The sequence below is a fragment of the Bos taurus genome, chromosome 14, assembly GCF_002263795.3.
Source record: "Bos taurus isolate L1 Dominette 01449 registration number 42190680 breed Hereford chromosome 14, ARS-UCD2.0, whole genome shotgun sequence".
Taxonomy (NCBI): domain Eukaryota; kingdom Metazoa; phylum Chordata; class Mammalia; order Artiodactyla; family Bovidae; genus Bos; species Bos taurus.
In genome coordinates this window covers 58377749-58394425 of record NC_037341.1, presented here as the reverse complement: position 1 = coordinate 58394425, position 16677 = coordinate 58377749, and the positions used below count along the sequence as shown (strand labels likewise).

Genomic DNA, 16677 nt, shown 5'->3' with positions numbered 1-16677 from the left:
GCAGCAGCAAGGTCAGGGAGGATGTCAGCGAACAATGCAAAATCCTATGGAATGAGGAGTTAGAGACGCCCTGAAAAGAATTCTATATTTTTACATGCTCTTTCCAGAGCCCCCTCTCCCGGCCGTGGATCATCACCCTCCTTTCCTCCTTTTTCCTTCCAGCAAAACTAAGCATTCCAAAAAACTTGAAGTTTTCTTTCAGAAGTCTTAATTTCGCTGTCACGGAGCTTTTCCACCGCTTTAACCCAACTTTCTTTCATTTCTTTGGCGAGAGCCTGAAATTCGGGCTGCCTGACAGGCTGCAGCCCGAAATCGGGGAAGCTTGGGGCTTCGTTCCGGCGAAGACTCTCGGGTGCTGGGGCGTAGAGCTCGGTTTTTCCCTGGGGTAGGGTTCCCAGCGCGGGCAGGGACTTAGTAGGACGCGCGCGCTCAGGTCCCCAGTCCCCGGTTGCGGGAACGCGCGAGCGCCAAGGCGGCCTTGGGGTGGGGTGGGGTGGGGGGGGGCGCTTTAAACCCGAGCCGCGGCTTCCGCACGACCTATTTTTAGTGGCGCGTCGCCCCCCCTTTCCCTCGGCCTCCGGCGTGGTAGCCTCCGGCGGGCGGCCGCCTCCTTTCTGTCTCCCCCGCCGCCTCTCGCTCATGGTAGCGTCCACGCGGGCAGGTCTGGAAACTGAGCATGTCTGGAAGCGCTCGGCGGCCTCGGCGGCGGCGGGGGCAGAACCAGGCTGCGTCAGGCTGAGCCCGTCCACCGCGCGACCGCAGGAGCGCAGCGCCGGCGCCGCGCAGCCCAGCCCCGCCGAGAGGGGCGCACTCGCCGCCGCCGCCGCCGCCGGGCCCGCCGCAGCTCACCGCAGCCCCCTCCCGGCGACCCGCAAGTAAGTTTGTGAGGTGGCTGGGCGGTGGGGCGAGGGACCGGCGCCCCCGGGGAAGCCCTGGCGGGAGGCGCGGCTGGTGCCCCGGAGAGCCGGCTGGCCCCGCTGCCCCCGGTGCCCGGCGCCTCGGCCAACCTTTTGGCCAGTTTGAAAGTGATGACCCCTAGGATGTTGGAGTCGGGGGACCGGCAAAGCAGGAGGGCCGGACTGACTCCGGTTGGAGGCTAAGGGGGCCAACTTGGGGAGAGGGAAGGACCGCACTGCCAGGAAGCGGGCTGGTGCCGGCTTGGGAGGCTGGGTTTGGGATGCGGGCTCCTGGCTGAGAACAGCCTCAGAAGGAAAGAAAGGTGTCCCCGGGGGATAAGGTGGGAGCGACGTGAAAACCCAGTGTGGAAGGCATAGGAGAGGGTGAGCGCGTCCTGGCTGGAGCGGCGGGAGGGAAGGTGGATGGAAAGTGGGGCGCGTGGAAAGCGGATTTGAACCAGAGCAAAGGACGCCGGTGGAAGAGGCCGTCTGCTTCGGGAAGCAAGTGGACTGTAATAATTTGGGGAATCTGTACCAGATCAGGGCAGTGTAATGATGGAGAGAGGTAGCCTTGGATCAAGGTCTTTGCAGCGAATATGCGGGGCCAAATGTTGGGAACTGGCAGAGCAGAGAGGATGGATGCAGAAAGTGGCCCGGAAGGGCCAGCTGGAAAATCGCTGGGGTATTTGAGTGAAGGGGAGGAGGGGAACAGTGCAGCGATCGAGCTGAGGAATGGAGCCAGGGTTGGGACCAAAAGGCTCAGGAGAGGCTTGGAGGCTGCTACGTGTGGTCCTCTGAATAGTGTCTTAGTAGCGGTTCTCTGAGGTTCATTTGCAAGCCAGCTCCTCCTTCATCTCCTACCTGGCTTGGTTACCGGGCGGCTTGCTTAAGGCGAGTTTGTAGATTTGGACAGATCAGGCAACCGGGAAGGTAGTCGTTTGCAGGGGAGCTGTCCGTGCTTCCCTTAAGTGGTTCCCAGCACCCTTGGCGTACAAAGCAGGATCTGAATGTGTATGTTTCGGGGGATGTGTGTGTGTGTGGAAGTTGGGGGTTCTCCTCTAGGCCACAGGAGCCCGCGGTCTCGCCCCGAAGGTGCGGTGTTCGGGGCCGGGAAGTCAGGCAGAAGTCTGCAGTGTGCAAGTCGCGGCGGGGCGTGTGAGTGAGCGTGTGCGCGCGCGCCAGTGTGCGTGTTGCCCGCCCGGGGTCGCCTGTGTTGCTGCAGTCTGTCTCCATGACGAGGAGATCCAGGGCTTCACAGGCGGCACGGGGAGGGGATTAAAGGAAACGTGCTTTCCCGCGTCTCTCCTGCCTCCTTTCCCTAGGGTCACATTCTTTGCTCATCCAGTGATGTTCTTCTCTAACCTCTTCCCGGCTCCTGCACACCCCCACACCTGATGCAGGTCTTGTCTTCCGATTCGGTACCCGGAGGACGCGGCTGTCCGTCTTCTGCCAGAGGGAATCCCAGGAATCCCGGTGGTTAAAGGGGCTCCCGAATCCCCCCCGGCTCTTTCTCTGGGGCGTCACTCACGGGGACTGGGGCGGGGGCGGGGGGTTCCGCAGTTCGCTCTGCTGCCCCTGCAGGTGACTCTGTGATGTTGCCCCGCGGACCCCAAGTGATGGCTCCAAATAGCTAGAGTCCAGAAAATTGGACAGAGTGGCACTTACTGGTTCTCCGGAGGTGGGTCTCCCCTGAGTTCCCCACAGGTAATTAAATCGTAACTTAAAAAGGAAAAATGACTAGATTAGTAGACTAAACCAACTCTGAGGGCAAAAAAGCTGTATGTTAAAGCACCTCTTTGAAGAGTAGATATTTTACCCACCGACCTCAAGAAAGGAAGAAGCTTCTGCAATGTACAGATCTGAAATTAGAGGGGAAGGGGGCGGCAGAGCGGGAGTGGCATATTTCACCAAATATGAAAAACGAGGATGAAGTCAACTCTGGAAACTGGTACCATCTGTGGAGGGACTCAAAGAAGGAGGAGCGGGAACTGTACCTACTGTCTGCCGATGTCTCTGCAGACTGGGCTCTAAGACGGTGTGTGCAGTCATCAGAAATAATTCTGAATATCCAAATTGCAGGGGGGAAACTCAGAGGAAGGGAAGTGAGGAACTCTAAAAAAATGATGAGGACCATAGGAGGGGTAGTCTTGCAGGGTGATCACTGACCCTTGGAGGGACACAGCAGAAAGACCAACAAGCTTCTAATGGCAGGGATGTATCCTCTTATTCCCTGTGACAGTGGCTAGGCCAGTTTCTAGTAACTACTGGAATATACCTTTTGAAATATGACCATGATTCTGGATATCTGTAAGGTGAGAAGTTTGAATAAAAAGACATATACTGTCATTTTCTGCTTCTACCACTGTTTTTTCTTCATTGATTATTGTTAATACATGTGGTGAAGGTAGAATAAACTATTATTTTGCCTGTTAATTCTCCCCAGAGTGCTGTTCAAATAGATGTAACAAAATATGTTTGTCTGTTTTTTGCTGGAGAGTCATGGAGAAAGGAGAGTTAGGCAAATTGATTAGGATATCAAGTAAAGTTAGAGTTTAGGCATCTGAAGATATTATATGAGTGTGGAGGTAAAACTTCACTTATATAATGCTAAATTCAGTATGAAATGAGAAAACCCTTCTTTCCTTAACTCCAAACTTCCTGCATTTGAAATACAAAGGGTTGTACCTTTGGACTGATTCCTAGTCTTCAGAAGTCTAACTTGACAATAATTTTCCTGGAGAACTGTTACCTAAATTCAGGCTTGCTTTAGGAAATAATCAATAATCAACAGATTCTTTGCAGCCCTAAGGTAAAGACATTACCAAAAAAAAAAAAAAAAAAGTGAAATGGCTTGATGAAGCAGAATAATGAGTGAGAGAAATATTAACCAAAGTGGGAAAAGAGAAATCACTTTCTCTTACTCCAGGGAATAGATATTACTGATAGGTTTAGAACTTTGGTTCTCAACAGGGGCAAGTTTGCCCCCCCAAAGAACACAGGTTGTACCTGGAGATGTTTTGATTGTCACACTTTGATGGGGAGGGGTGCTACTGGCATCGTTTGTGCAGAGGCCTGGGAAGTTGCTAATGTTCTACAATATACTGAGTTGTCCCCGCAACAAAGAATTATCCAACTGGGGCTTCCCAGGTGGTATGGTGGTAAAGAATTTGCCTGCCAATGCAGGAGATGCTGGTTCAATCCCTGGGTCAGGAAAATCCACTGGAGAAGGAGATGGCAAACCCACTGCGGTATTCCTGCTTGGGAAATTCCATGGACACAGGACCCTGGCGGGGTACAGTCCATGTGGTCACAAAAGTCGGACTGAGCACACACACACACACACAACTGTCAGTAGTACTGAAGATGAGGAACCCTGGCTTAGAACAGGTGTGATTAGAATGAAAAGCTACTCCTGTCAGGATGCTTTCACATGTTTTCATTGGAAGTCTACCTTGAAAAATCAAGAATAGTTAATATTAAGAGACTGTCTTTGCAAACTGTTCCCCATTTACAAAAACACTTGCTTTAAATGAAGTAAATTAAAGAGATTTACTTTTAGCAGAACTTCTTTTCAGCCTTCAAAAAAGAGGTCCTAAAATAGGTTGGGAATGTCTGAAAGGCCCATATAGTATGTATAGGAGCTGAGTAAGCTTTTTTTTTTTTTGATAACGAGTTAAAACTGTTCTACTGCAGTTTTTTTCACTGAATTCGGTGATTGCTTTTAAAAATACATAGCTTTTATTTTTAATTAATATTAATTTATTTTAAATTTAATAAATTCTTCATATAGTGAGGAATTGAACTGAACCAGAGGAAAATGTTAGCTGAACATTTATTAGAAGCCTCATGAAATGTTCCCAGATGAAACCTTAGTGTTTGTAGGTGTCCACACAGAAAGGTAAGAATCCCATATAATTTTCATGGATTTAGTTTCAGTTTTAAATCTACAACAAGGCATGTATTGAGAGGCAAACCTTTCTGGCCTGTAGTACAATACACTGCCTGGAGAGGAGGAACAATAGCTTACACTCATAGATGTAATAAGATCAGGCGCTGTTCTAAGATGGCCCACGTGCAGGAACTCAGAACACCAGAACACCTGTTAGACAAAACCTTGGTCATGATGACACTGAAGAGATTTGGTCAGCATTTCCACCCTCTCCCCTCTGTCTACTTCCACCTGTACAGTGCTTCTGTTGGTTGGCTGATTGGTTTCAGAATTCATTCTAAAGGGATTCTCATTAGGGCTGCTTACTTCCTTTCTTGTTATAATAACCATTCCCTCCATCGTTGGCTGTCACCAGCCCTCAGTCCCTCAGGAATTCACACAGTAGAAGAGCCTCCTGCTTAGTCTCTGGGGCAGTCAGTATCCCCTCCTTCACTCCTGTGTGTACAAACGCAAACAACTGTTTCCTGCTTCTAAGAGGAACAGAGCTTTGTCTCTTGGAAAAATATTGGGTGGGGAGAGCCCTTGTTTTCCACAAAGGCAACCTCAGTTTCTCTGCTTGCAGCCCTTAATTGCCTTATTCAGTTGTTTGTTTAGTTGCATATTCTTGATCTTAGGAAGGCTTCCTCTTCCCGAAGACAAGAGGGAAAGAAGTGAGGAAAACAGAACTTCACTATGAGCCACACTGGTGTTGATCAAGGGCACTTCTCGTGGGCTCTGTGAAGCCTCAATAAAATAATCTGAACCAATGATAATACTCTTTGTAAATTCAGCGAGCCTGTGTAATTTCAACACTAGCAGGCTCTCCTCTGGCCACTTGAACTCAATGCTGAGCTGCATTGTGCATTGCAACTGGTTTGCAAAACCACGTTTATTTAGAGTAATGTATATGTATTTCATGTATGTCTCTAAAAGTGTTTCTCTACAAAGAAACACAAGATAGGTATTCATTTTCATTAAATTTGAAGAGGCTATAGAGATATATATAGCCTTTTCTTGAAAATATTGATACTTCAGACGCCCTTGGTGAAATGCAGAAGGAGTAAAAAAAAAAAAACAATAGGAGAGAAGCAGTTACATGGGTTTCTCTATAGATCAGACAAGGAGGGAGCAAGCAATTTGAGGTGAAAGGGGTCAGTTCTTGTCTACCTCTTCCTTTCTTTTGGAAATAGTTATTGATTTTGTTTGACATCTGAGCAAGGAGAGATGGTTTCTTTTCCCGCAGACACTTGTTGAGCTGATGTGTGCCCTTTTATGCATTTAATAGCCATAGTAGGAGGCAGTGGGCTGGCTGGTACAGATGGTTAGAGTGAAGCAGAATTGCAGATCATTTTCATCAATAAAACTGCAACAAAGGCTCACTTTCAAAAACTGAGTGTATCCTGTGACTATTTTGATGAAACAAATAGCAAAGATTACAGAGCTGAGCATCCCTGCTGCACTAGGCACTACCTAGGCTTTAAACTCTCAGAGTATACGTGTTGGGAATGGGGAGTGGACTAATGGCAGCTTCTTACCTGTAAACAAACTTGGTGGTCATTGAGGCAGGTCAGTTACTGTCCAGTTCAAAGAAGGACAATGTAAGGACTGGACATTTTATTGAACAGTGTATGTTGCCCTTGCTGAATTCAAGAGTGAGAACAACAAAGGCAAGAATTTGAAATTTATGCTATAGCAAAGGCAAAGAGAGTTTCTGTTTTTAATTTCATTTTACCTTGTTAGCAAGGTAACCTTACCTGTGGAAGGTTTTACCTTCGTTCATAAATGCTTATTCATCTGAAGAAGCAAATAGCCCAGAAGATTTCCCAAGGCTTTTAGCCTTATAAAGAGTGTGTCTCTTCTATCTCTGGAATATTCATTATGTGATATCATTTGGAATCTGAATACTGGGCTAAGTTGGTTGACACAATCCCTTCTAATTTTGTGGTTTAGAGCTGTCTCTGTCCTTTTAAAGAGGTGAAAGAGATATATTGTTTGTCATTGGGAGCACAGTTACGGGTGCTGGAAGCAGCTTCTTTTACACACAAACATGCCTGGTACTTGACATTGGTCTGGGACTCCACTGAACAAACATAGATCTTAGTCTTCTGGATTATGAAACATGATTTCAGCAGTTTTGATTTGAACTAGCATTGCAGCCTGGCTTGTGAATGAATCAATTTGATGTATTTGGAAAAGACCAACGGATGAGCCAGACCACTCACTACCCAGTAGCAGAAAACAGGTATAGCAGTCCAGGGAGTTGATCTGGCACTCTTCCTTAGGAGTTTTGTGACTTTAGATGAAGCTTGTTTTTTTTTTTTTTTTTTTTTTTAAATTACCTCATGGTGCTCCAATTTTCTCATCTCTGAAACAGAATTTTTTTTCTCCTATAGAATTCACTGTAGGGTTAGAGGAAATATTTTCAAAGCCAAGTGCCTGTCAATAGTGATGGTGATGGGCTTATGTGTCCTTCTAAAGCTGAAATTTAAATGGTTACTGTCCAGGATGGGGAAGCAGTGGGGCCATTGGTGAGCAAACTGAGGTGGAAGAGGACCTGGGAGTGGATCATAGTTAGGATGGGGTTTTGAAGGTGAAGTGGGCTGTTGTCCTTTTTTGACTGTGGGGCCTTGGGGACTCAGGGTTATGGTGTGATTTGCCGAAGGTTATGCTACATCATTTCAGCTGAGTCTATTTATAGAGTCTCCATCCCAACATTCTCCACTTAAGAGCACACTTATTCTCTTGGTTAAAGCCATGTTTATTCTGTTTATTTAAAAATGGTTATTCAACTCAAGAACCTCTGATTTCAGTTGTTATAAAGGTCTTTTATAGACAAATTAAGAAAGGCATTAGTGGATCTCTAATTAAATTTGTACAAGAGCTCAACTCAACTTTTCACTTAAATGATCAAAATGATATCTTTATTTTTTTCTAATTGGAGTGAACAAAATTGAATATTGGCCCTTGTTGATGGTTCTGTTGCTAAGTTAATAGTTTTGTTTTTGTTTTAAATCAGTGCTGTTGCCGTTGTGGTTCCTTGAAGAGTTTCAGATTCAGTGAAAATGTAAAAATCTGCATGTGTTGGAAATACTTTGTGAGTTGTAAAGTATTTTATGTATGTTGTCTTATTTGTAACTCATGGTAAAGATATATTATCAGTTTCGATAATGAAAGACTTAAAATTGAAAGCCAGGACAGATGGCAACTTTGAACAAACATTCCCTTTTGAATCATTCAAACTTGAATTCAAATCTCCATGTTTTAGTCACTAGCTGTGAAAACTTGGACAAATAACTTGACTTTCCAGCTTCTCCTATCTTTTGCAAATCACATTAACCGGATTATGAGTATGATTCTTGTGATGATTCAGTAAGATAAGCAAGTAAAGATCTTAGCATGATGCCTGCACCCTTCTTTGTCCTTGTACGCTGCTAATTCACCATATTTCAGCTATGCCCTTGAAAGTAACTATTTAAACTTGAATTTGTTCATATATATTCACCATAAAGAATCAGAAAACTTGATTTTAAGTGACTTGAGAGGGGAATAAAAAGAGAGGCTTCATGGATGTGTAACTGAGGAAAACATGGGTTGTTATATGTATCTAGCTTCCAGTTGGACCTGATTTAGGGCTCGAACCATGTGACTAGTTCACTGTTAATGGGAGTGAGAGTGAAATGGTTGTTAGTAGTCCAGGTGGAAACTGTGCATTCATTTCTTGTAAGTTTTCCATCAGCTTCCTCTTCTGGACAGAGGCATAGAGGCTTGCAAAACACAGTAATAAATCCATTACAGACAATTATACATGGAAAAGTATTGTGCGAATTAGATTATTTTGTGGAAGGGAATGAAATGAAGCTGAAATTTCAATGGAACCTACTAGTAGTGGTAAGTCAAAAATCCAATCAGCAATAAAACAAAACAGAACAAAATTCAAAGCTTCAGTCTTGTAATTTATCAGCACTCCTTAACTGAATTAAATAGAAACTGATTCTGGATTATTTAAACAGAAAGGGATTCAGTGTATGGTCCTGGAAGTGTTTATGGAATCAAGGAAATGATGAAGAACGAGACCTTGGAAACGATAGCCTGGTGCTGGAATAAGTCAACTCTAGCCGTTTTCCATGATTGGGACTCTGTGCTTAAGACTTAGAATTCTGAGGGAGCCAGAAAGAGAGAAAAAGAGAGCACTGCCTTCCCTGTGCGCCATTACTCCTTACCTGTTACCTGGCAATGAGTCTTGCTCAGCCATTGGTCAGCACCGAAGCAGGCCCCGCCCACAAGCAGCCAGCTGTCAAGGAGCAACCTTTGGTGGGGGGATTCCTTTAACTGTTGGTGGAGTGTTGATCCTGAGATAGAGAGTGAGATAAGAGGTGGCTCCCAGCCTCTCCCCAAGACCCTCTAGCTCACCAGGCCTTGGGCCAGTGGGTGAGCTGGAGGGCCCAGGGAATAGGCTGAAGGCTGTGTCCGCCCACTGGCCTTGGCTCAGGCCTTGATGGCAGCCATGAATGTCTCGCCTATCCTCTCCTTTGTGACCTAATAGCAGCGAGTCTGCAGGTCACAACCTGTGGGACCTGCCTCTGCCCAGTTTGTGCGGCCTGAGGAGCCTGAGAGCCAGTTGGGTTGGACACCTGGCTCCCTCAGTGATGACCGCTGGGTAGGGTCTGGGAACTTGGCCCTGAGGGACCTGCTGCCAACTGAGCTGTGTCTCATCTTAGCCTGGACCCAGACCTTGGAGGGTGAAAGTTGTACCCTGGGACCCGGACCCTTCCTAATCAGAACAGAGAATAATATTCATTCCGTAGAGATTTACAGGAGCATCATTACCTGACCTCAAGAACAAAGGAATCTGACACAAGATGTCTGCAGCAACTAACCACACCCCTCCTCACCTTTCCTAGAAAAGGGCTTTGCTGAAAACTTTTGGGGAGTTCGGGGTTTTTAAAGCATGAGCCTCCCATCTCCTTGCAGGGCCCTGTAGTAAATCTTTCTCTACTCCGAACTCTGATGTTTTGTATTGTTTGGCCTCGCTGTGCATCAGGCACACGGACTTGCATTTTGGGAACAAGTTCAGAGGAAGAACAGGGTATCATGACCGGCAGTTCACCACCCCTGTGCTTATGGACCCAAGAGGCTACCAAGGCATAATCTGTAATCCACCCCTAGTGGAAAGAGGGGACTAGATAATACTGGACAGACATACTCATATTCACGACATGGATTCCTGATGGAAAAACTGGCTTCAGTGATGATCAATTACTGGAAGGAAAACAAAACAAAAACAAAAGAGAAGTGTGTTATTTATGTGCGAGACAGAACCACTGTGTCAGTTTTCCAAGGCTGTTCTAACAAATTACCACCCACTGGGTGACTTAAAACAACAGAAGTTTATATTTTCTCACAGTTCAAGAAGATAGAAGCCTGTAGTCAAGGTGTTGGCAGGGCCATTCTCTCTGTAAAGCTTTCTGGGGGAGAATCTGTTCCATGTCTTCCCCTTAGCTCCTGGTGCTGCCTGTAATCGTTGGTGTTCCTCCGTTTACAGAGGCATCACCTTAGTCTCTGCCCCAGTGTCAAATGGCGTCTTTCCCACTCCCTCCGCCATGGTGAATCTGTGTCGCTTCTCTTCTCATAAGGCTACTAGTGGTATTGGATTAGGGACCTGCACTGTTCCCCTATGACCTCATCTTAATGTAAACAGTTACATCTGTAATGACCCAATTTCAAATGAGGTCACATTCTGAGATTCCAGGAAGAACATGAGATTTGAGGGGATACTATCCAACTTGCTGCTGCTGCTGTTGCTAAGTCGCTCAGTCGTGTCTGACTCTGTGCGACCCCAGAGATGGCAGCCCACCAGGCTCCGCCATCCCTCGGATTCTCCAGGCAAGAACACTGGAGTGGGTTGTCATTTCCTTCTCCAATGCATGAAAGTGAAAAGTGAAAGGGAAGTTGCTCAGTCGTGTCTGACTCTTAGCGACCCCATAGACTGCAGCCCACTAGACTTCTCCATCCATGGGATTTTCCAGGCAAGAGTACTGGAGTGGGGTGCCATTGCCTTCTCCGACTATCCAACTTAGTGCCAATGTAATGTGGATAGGGTAAACAGCCATGCACACAGCAATATCTGAATAGTGGGAAGGGGTACTATCCTATTATTCTCTGTTATAAACTCTGTATGAAGTATCATGCCTGGTTTCAGGCTCCCATTTTCAGATGATCATGTGTCTGCTGGAGAACTAATGGAAAAACAGTTTGCTTTGTAAGAGCACTTTTTTGAACTACAGACCATAAACTTGGCAAAGAGGAGTCCAAGATAAATATAAACTGAGCTTCCAAATGTCAAAAGGAAGAAAGATTTCATCTTTATTGCTTGCTTGAGAACTAGGACCTATGGCTGGGAATTCCAGAGATGGCGATTTTCTCTACGAGAGAACAATCTTGTGTGAGTGTGGTTCAGGAGTCCCTATCTCTGGAAACATTCAGCAGAAGCTCATCATATTTGTTACGGAAGAGATAGAAGAGATTTATGAGTATGCAGGGAGCTTAGATTGATAACTGCCCCCACATTTCATGTTAAAATTGTCTTCTTCTAGGAGTATATAGGACATTCGTGATCCCCAAAGCATTATTATATGTTGTGGCAATAGAAGAGAACATGGCACCCATAGACTCTAGTTATTACATAGATAGATATTTCATTGATCTACTACGGTGGTGATAAAGAACAAACCAGGAACCTGTATAGTATCTGGCATAGCACAAGATCAATAATTACTTGTTGAGTGAATTTGTTGTTTCATCAGCATCTACTTTACAAATATATGTTCAAGTTGTTTACCTGGAGTGCTTCCCTGATCATCATCAGCCCTGTCATATTCTGTCACCCACTCCAGTGTTCTTGCCTGGAGAATCCCAGGGACGGCGGGGCCTGGTGGGCTGCCGTCTATGGGGTCGCACAGAGTCGGACACGACTGAAGCGGCTTGGCAGCAGCAGCAGCAGCAGCATATTCTGTCGTACGGTTTCTCTGTAGCCTTCTGACATCCAGGATTACCTACCTTGTTCATATGTGATTCCCCTCTTTGTTTCATTTTTACCATCTTAAAAATAGGGTTGGAGGTGGGGAGTGATTTTTCTCCTTAATCTGTGTCCTCCTCTGGGCTGTCTTTGCCAAGAGGGTAGCCCTGATCCTCTGAAATTCATCTGTTAATGTGAAGCCTGGAGGGGACTTTGGCTAAAGAAGTGTCTCTCAGCGTGTGGAACAGTGTGACTGATTCTACACGAGATGACTTTGGGAGCTGTATGGATATATATTGAACTGAAAAGATTGAATTGAAAAGATTCTGAGTTTGTTGTCTTTCAGTGTTTGTTATTAAGGCAAGGAGGAAGTTTCAATTCAGTGCCAGTGTTAAAACTAGTATCTCAAATACATGTTTATCTCCCTTTTGCAAATAGAGTAGGCTTCAGTTGCCAAGCTTTCAAAAGTTTCATAAAAGTATCTTGTTTTCATTGTTTTCAATTTTATCTTCTTTCATGCTAAGTGCTAGTTTCCAAATAAAATAATGACACAAAGCTTCCTTTAAAAATTCATACAGTGAAATTTCTAATGGTTTGATATTTTAAAAAAGCAAGAAGGTAATATAGATGGATGATTGAGACTTGGAGATTTCTGTGTCAGAGTTCTCCTATGAGTCAACTGTCTGGATTTTCTTCCTTGCTTTTCTGGCACACTTTTGCACTCTGGACATCTGGGATGAGCTGTTCTGTGTAAGAGTCCTCCCTTCCTGAATTGTTTCACAAGATACTTGTTGGCTCAAAGGAAGGGGAAATTGTGCATATAAACATGGCTTTGCATTGCTTACAGTGCCTAGATAATGTGTATTCCTAAACTGCTTTTTTAAAAGCAATTCAGGATGGGGGACACATGTACACCGACGGCTGATTCATGTCAATGTATGGCAAAAACCACTACAATGTTGTAAAGTAATTAGCCTCCAATTAAAATAAATTAATTTAAAAAAAGCAATTCAAAATTGCTTTTCTGGCTTTCAAGGTAGGTTCTTACATTGATAGAATGAATGTCATATTAATTTATATAATTATTTTTCCATTGTTTTCTCCATGTCACGGGGCCCAGGTTTCAAAAAGAAAAAGGAGATTTTTTTTTTCATTTTGCCACCTTGGGTAATCAGTTATAATGCAGAAAAAAATTTTAAGCTTTTCAACAAATTTTATACATGTGCATGTTTAGAAAATCAAAATTTTCTACAAAGCATATGATGTAACTAACAGTTTCTTCCTCCAGTGCTCACCATCTTCAGTTCCTTTTCATGGGAAACAACCAGTTTTTTCCCCCCCAGTGTTTACTTCCATATTCCTAAATACATACTTAAGAGTTCTAGGTCTTGATATTTGCTTTTGTCTGATGACTCCCTAAATTATAAAATATAGAAGATGTGCATTAATATCTCTTTTAGTAACATCCCACCATCTTATTCTTCTATCTTCCCACTGCTCCCAACACTATTTCGTTATTTTTTAAAATGAAATAAAGTTCAGAAGTTTAGTTTCCACTTAAGATGGAGAAAGCCCCAAGAAATCACTCCCACCATCACAATGAGAAAAAGCTGAATAATATACAAAATCTTAACTTGTCTGGGGCCCATCAAGAACTGAACTCACAAGATAAGCAAGTGAACTGAAATCAGAGAAGGATGAGTCCCTCTAAGGAGATATGGGACATGAACCCTTTCACCTGTGCCAGAACACGGGAAGAACAAATAAGGGTAGATAAGAAGAGTATGCCTGTGTTCATAGCATTAGCCACAGTAGACATGGGGTAGAAGCAACTCAAGTGTCTACTGATAGATGAATGAATAAACAAAATGTGGCATATATATATATATATTATATATACAATAGAATATTATATGGCCTTAAAAACGAAGGGAAATCTGATACATGCTGTAACATGGATGAACCTTGAAGACATTATGTAAGTGAAAGAAACCAGTCACAAAAAGACAAATTCTTATATGATTACATTTTTCTTCCTTGACTGTTTAAGGTACCTCAAATAGTTTTCTTCCTTGACTGTTGAAGGTACTTCAGACAGTCATGAAGATAAAAAGTAGAATGGTAGTTGTCAGGAACTGGAGGGAGGGGGAAATGGGGAGCTTTTGGTTAATGGATACGGAGTTTCAGCTTTGCAAGAGGATGAAAAGCCTTATGGAGATGGACAGCGGTGATGGTTGCTCAACACAGTGAGTGGATGGTATGGGGAGGGAGGAGGGAGGAGGGTTCAGGATGCGGAACACATGTATATCTGTGGCGGATCCATTTCGATATTTGGCAAAACTAATACAATATTATAAAGTTTAAAAATAAAATAAAATTTAAAAAATAAAATAATTTAAAAAAAATGGTGAGTGGATTTAATGCCGCTCAGCTGTACACTTAGAGTGGTGAAGATCATAAATTTTATGTTATGTGTGTTTTACTGCAACTAAAGATAATAATACAAAATGATTTTAGAAAGCAAATAAGAAAGATGTAAAATATTTTGAAGTTTTTGAAAGTTAAGTGAGGGCTGACAAGATAACCGAGAATACATGAGAACATAGATACAAGGGGAGTTTGTGCTTTCTCACAAGGTCTTCCTTTTTTTTGTTGTTGAAGTATCACTGATTTACCATGTGTGTTAGTTTCTGGTGTACAGCAAAGTTATCCAGTTATATGTACATATATTCTTTTTCATTATACAGGCATATGTTTCTTCTTTTATACATATACATGTATTTCTTTCCATTATGATTTTTTTTTAGGAAGATTGAATATAGTTCTGTGTGCTATATAGTAGGACCTTGTTTGTCTATTTTATTCATAGTAGTTTGTATCTGCTAATCCCAAACTCCTAATATATCTTTCCTCTGCTTTCCCCTGTGGTAATCATACATTTGTTTTCCATGTCTGTGAGTCTGTTTTGTTTTGTAGATAAGTTCACTTGTATCATATATTTTTTTAAATTAAAATTAAAAAAAATTTTTTTGGAGGGCTCTCCTGCATGGCATGTGGGATCTTAGTTCCCTGACCGGGAGTTGAACCCTGCTTTGGAAGTATGAAGTCTTAACCACTGGACCCAAGGAAGTCTCATTTGTATCATGTTTTAGATTCCACGTGTAAGTGCACAAGTTCTTTCCCATGGGCTTCTGCTCAGTGCATTCCAAAGAGTTTGAGGGCAGGGAAGTTAACCAGAGAGAGACTGTGTTGGTTTCACAGGTGTGTGCATAGTGTGAGGCTGCCCCTGGAAACAGATGTAGAATCCCACCTGCACCTCCACATTCTTCTCTTACCAAAAAAAACTTTACACTGCTGGGGAAGGGGCAGAAACCCCACTGAGCCCAGAATGGTGCTCTGGTACAAAGCTGAGATCTGCCCCAGATCCGGAGCGTAGTCTGGCTGCCATGGGAGGACAGTGGGGCAGAAAGGGTGAGGAAAAGCCAGCCCAAGGTCCAGGTTTATAAGGCGTAAGAGTGAGGGTAGACCCAGAGAACTCAACTACAGTAGCCATATTCATAATTGCTAAATATTGGTAGCTGTACAAAGGTCCATAATTTGGGGAATGGATAAACCAGCTGTGGTGGTATTCCACAGATTAGGATTCTACAATGAAAAGGAACAGAAGGGATGTGCTGACCTCATTGCTGTGCCAGTGATCAGGGAGAGTAACGATCAAGGAGGGGGCCGTGAATATTTCATGGAAAACATGGCACTTTAGAAAATGCAGAGAGTCTAAAATAGATCAAGACAGTTATGTAGAAAGCAGGATAATTAGAGGGGCTGATTGTGAGGCTAGGAGAGACTTAGAGGTCATAATTTGCTCAGCAAGAAGACAATCCTATATATGATCTGAGGTTTTTTCATTTTACCACATAAAATGCTATTGATGTATAAACTACTCTATTTTTGAAACTCAAAGCCCTCTATAAAAGTATCTAGTTTTTTTTTTCCCCCTACCCTAAACTTGTATCACGTTGGTCATAGACTCATCAAGGTTAAAGGTTCTTTAGAATTCATCTAATAATCTTCTGAACTGGCGGCTCCTAAGCTGTAGTTCATAGGCATGGATAGAATTCGGTTAGTGCACAAACTTGGGTGCAGAAAATGACATCTTTATTGTTGTTAACCTCTAACTGGAAGTTAGCATTGTCCTTCGTTATGGGTGTAGGTCACAAACCACAGTAGCATGGCAGTACCTGTGGCCTTGTCAGCAAATAATCACAAATAATATCATATTTCATTACAATGGTCGGTAATACTTTAAAAAATCATCTGTGCTCATTCCTGCTTTGAAAGTATGTTTATTATTAGATCTGCTGTTAGATCTTTTTATTTAGAGTATTAGAAAAAGAAACATATCACAAATTCATTCTTTTATAATTTGATAACTGTTTCATTGTATTTCATTTCCTTTGTAATCCTATGTATATCATTCTTTGAAGAGGTCATAGGCTCAGACAGAATCCTAGAGGGATTTGTAATATCACAGAAGAACCTGGAACCTTTCTTGGACTCGCAGCAGATAGCTGGGACTGGGAAGCTGGAGCTGTTGAGTGTCTTTTTGCGCTCTGTACATGGGCTTGATCTGCCAGATGCCAGCTGTGCCATTCCATAGGAAGCAGTGGTTCTAGCAGGTTTCATGTTTGTTGGGGAGGGCAGTGGATGTGTTTTTCAGGATCTGTAAATCCTCTGTGGCCTCTTTGAGAGGCCTCTCCTAGAGTAGGGGCCAGTGCAGCCTTAGAAATAAGGAGATGCTGCGATGCCTTTTGATCTGGCCTGTTAGAGGGCCTTGGTCT

At 43.7% G+C, this 16677-nt stretch overlaps 1 protein-coding gene across 5 annotated transcripts in view; it reads left to right on the top strand.

Annotated features, from left to right (window-relative positions):
- Positions 1–700: 700 nt before the first annotated feature.
- The window catches only part of OXR1 (oxidation resistance 1), a 550243-nt gene continuing 534266 nt past the window's right edge, over positions 701–16677 (top strand). For 3 of the 5 annotated variants that reach the window (XM_059893322.1, XM_025001699.1, XM_025001698.1), the window contains exon 1: positions 729–875. The gene's annotated coding sequence lies outside the window, so the exon portion shown is untranslated. Of the gene's footprint in view, positions 876–16677 lie in introns of all 5 variants that reach the window. The other 2 variants (XM_025001700.1, NM_001372063.1) reach the window with 2 other exon arrangements.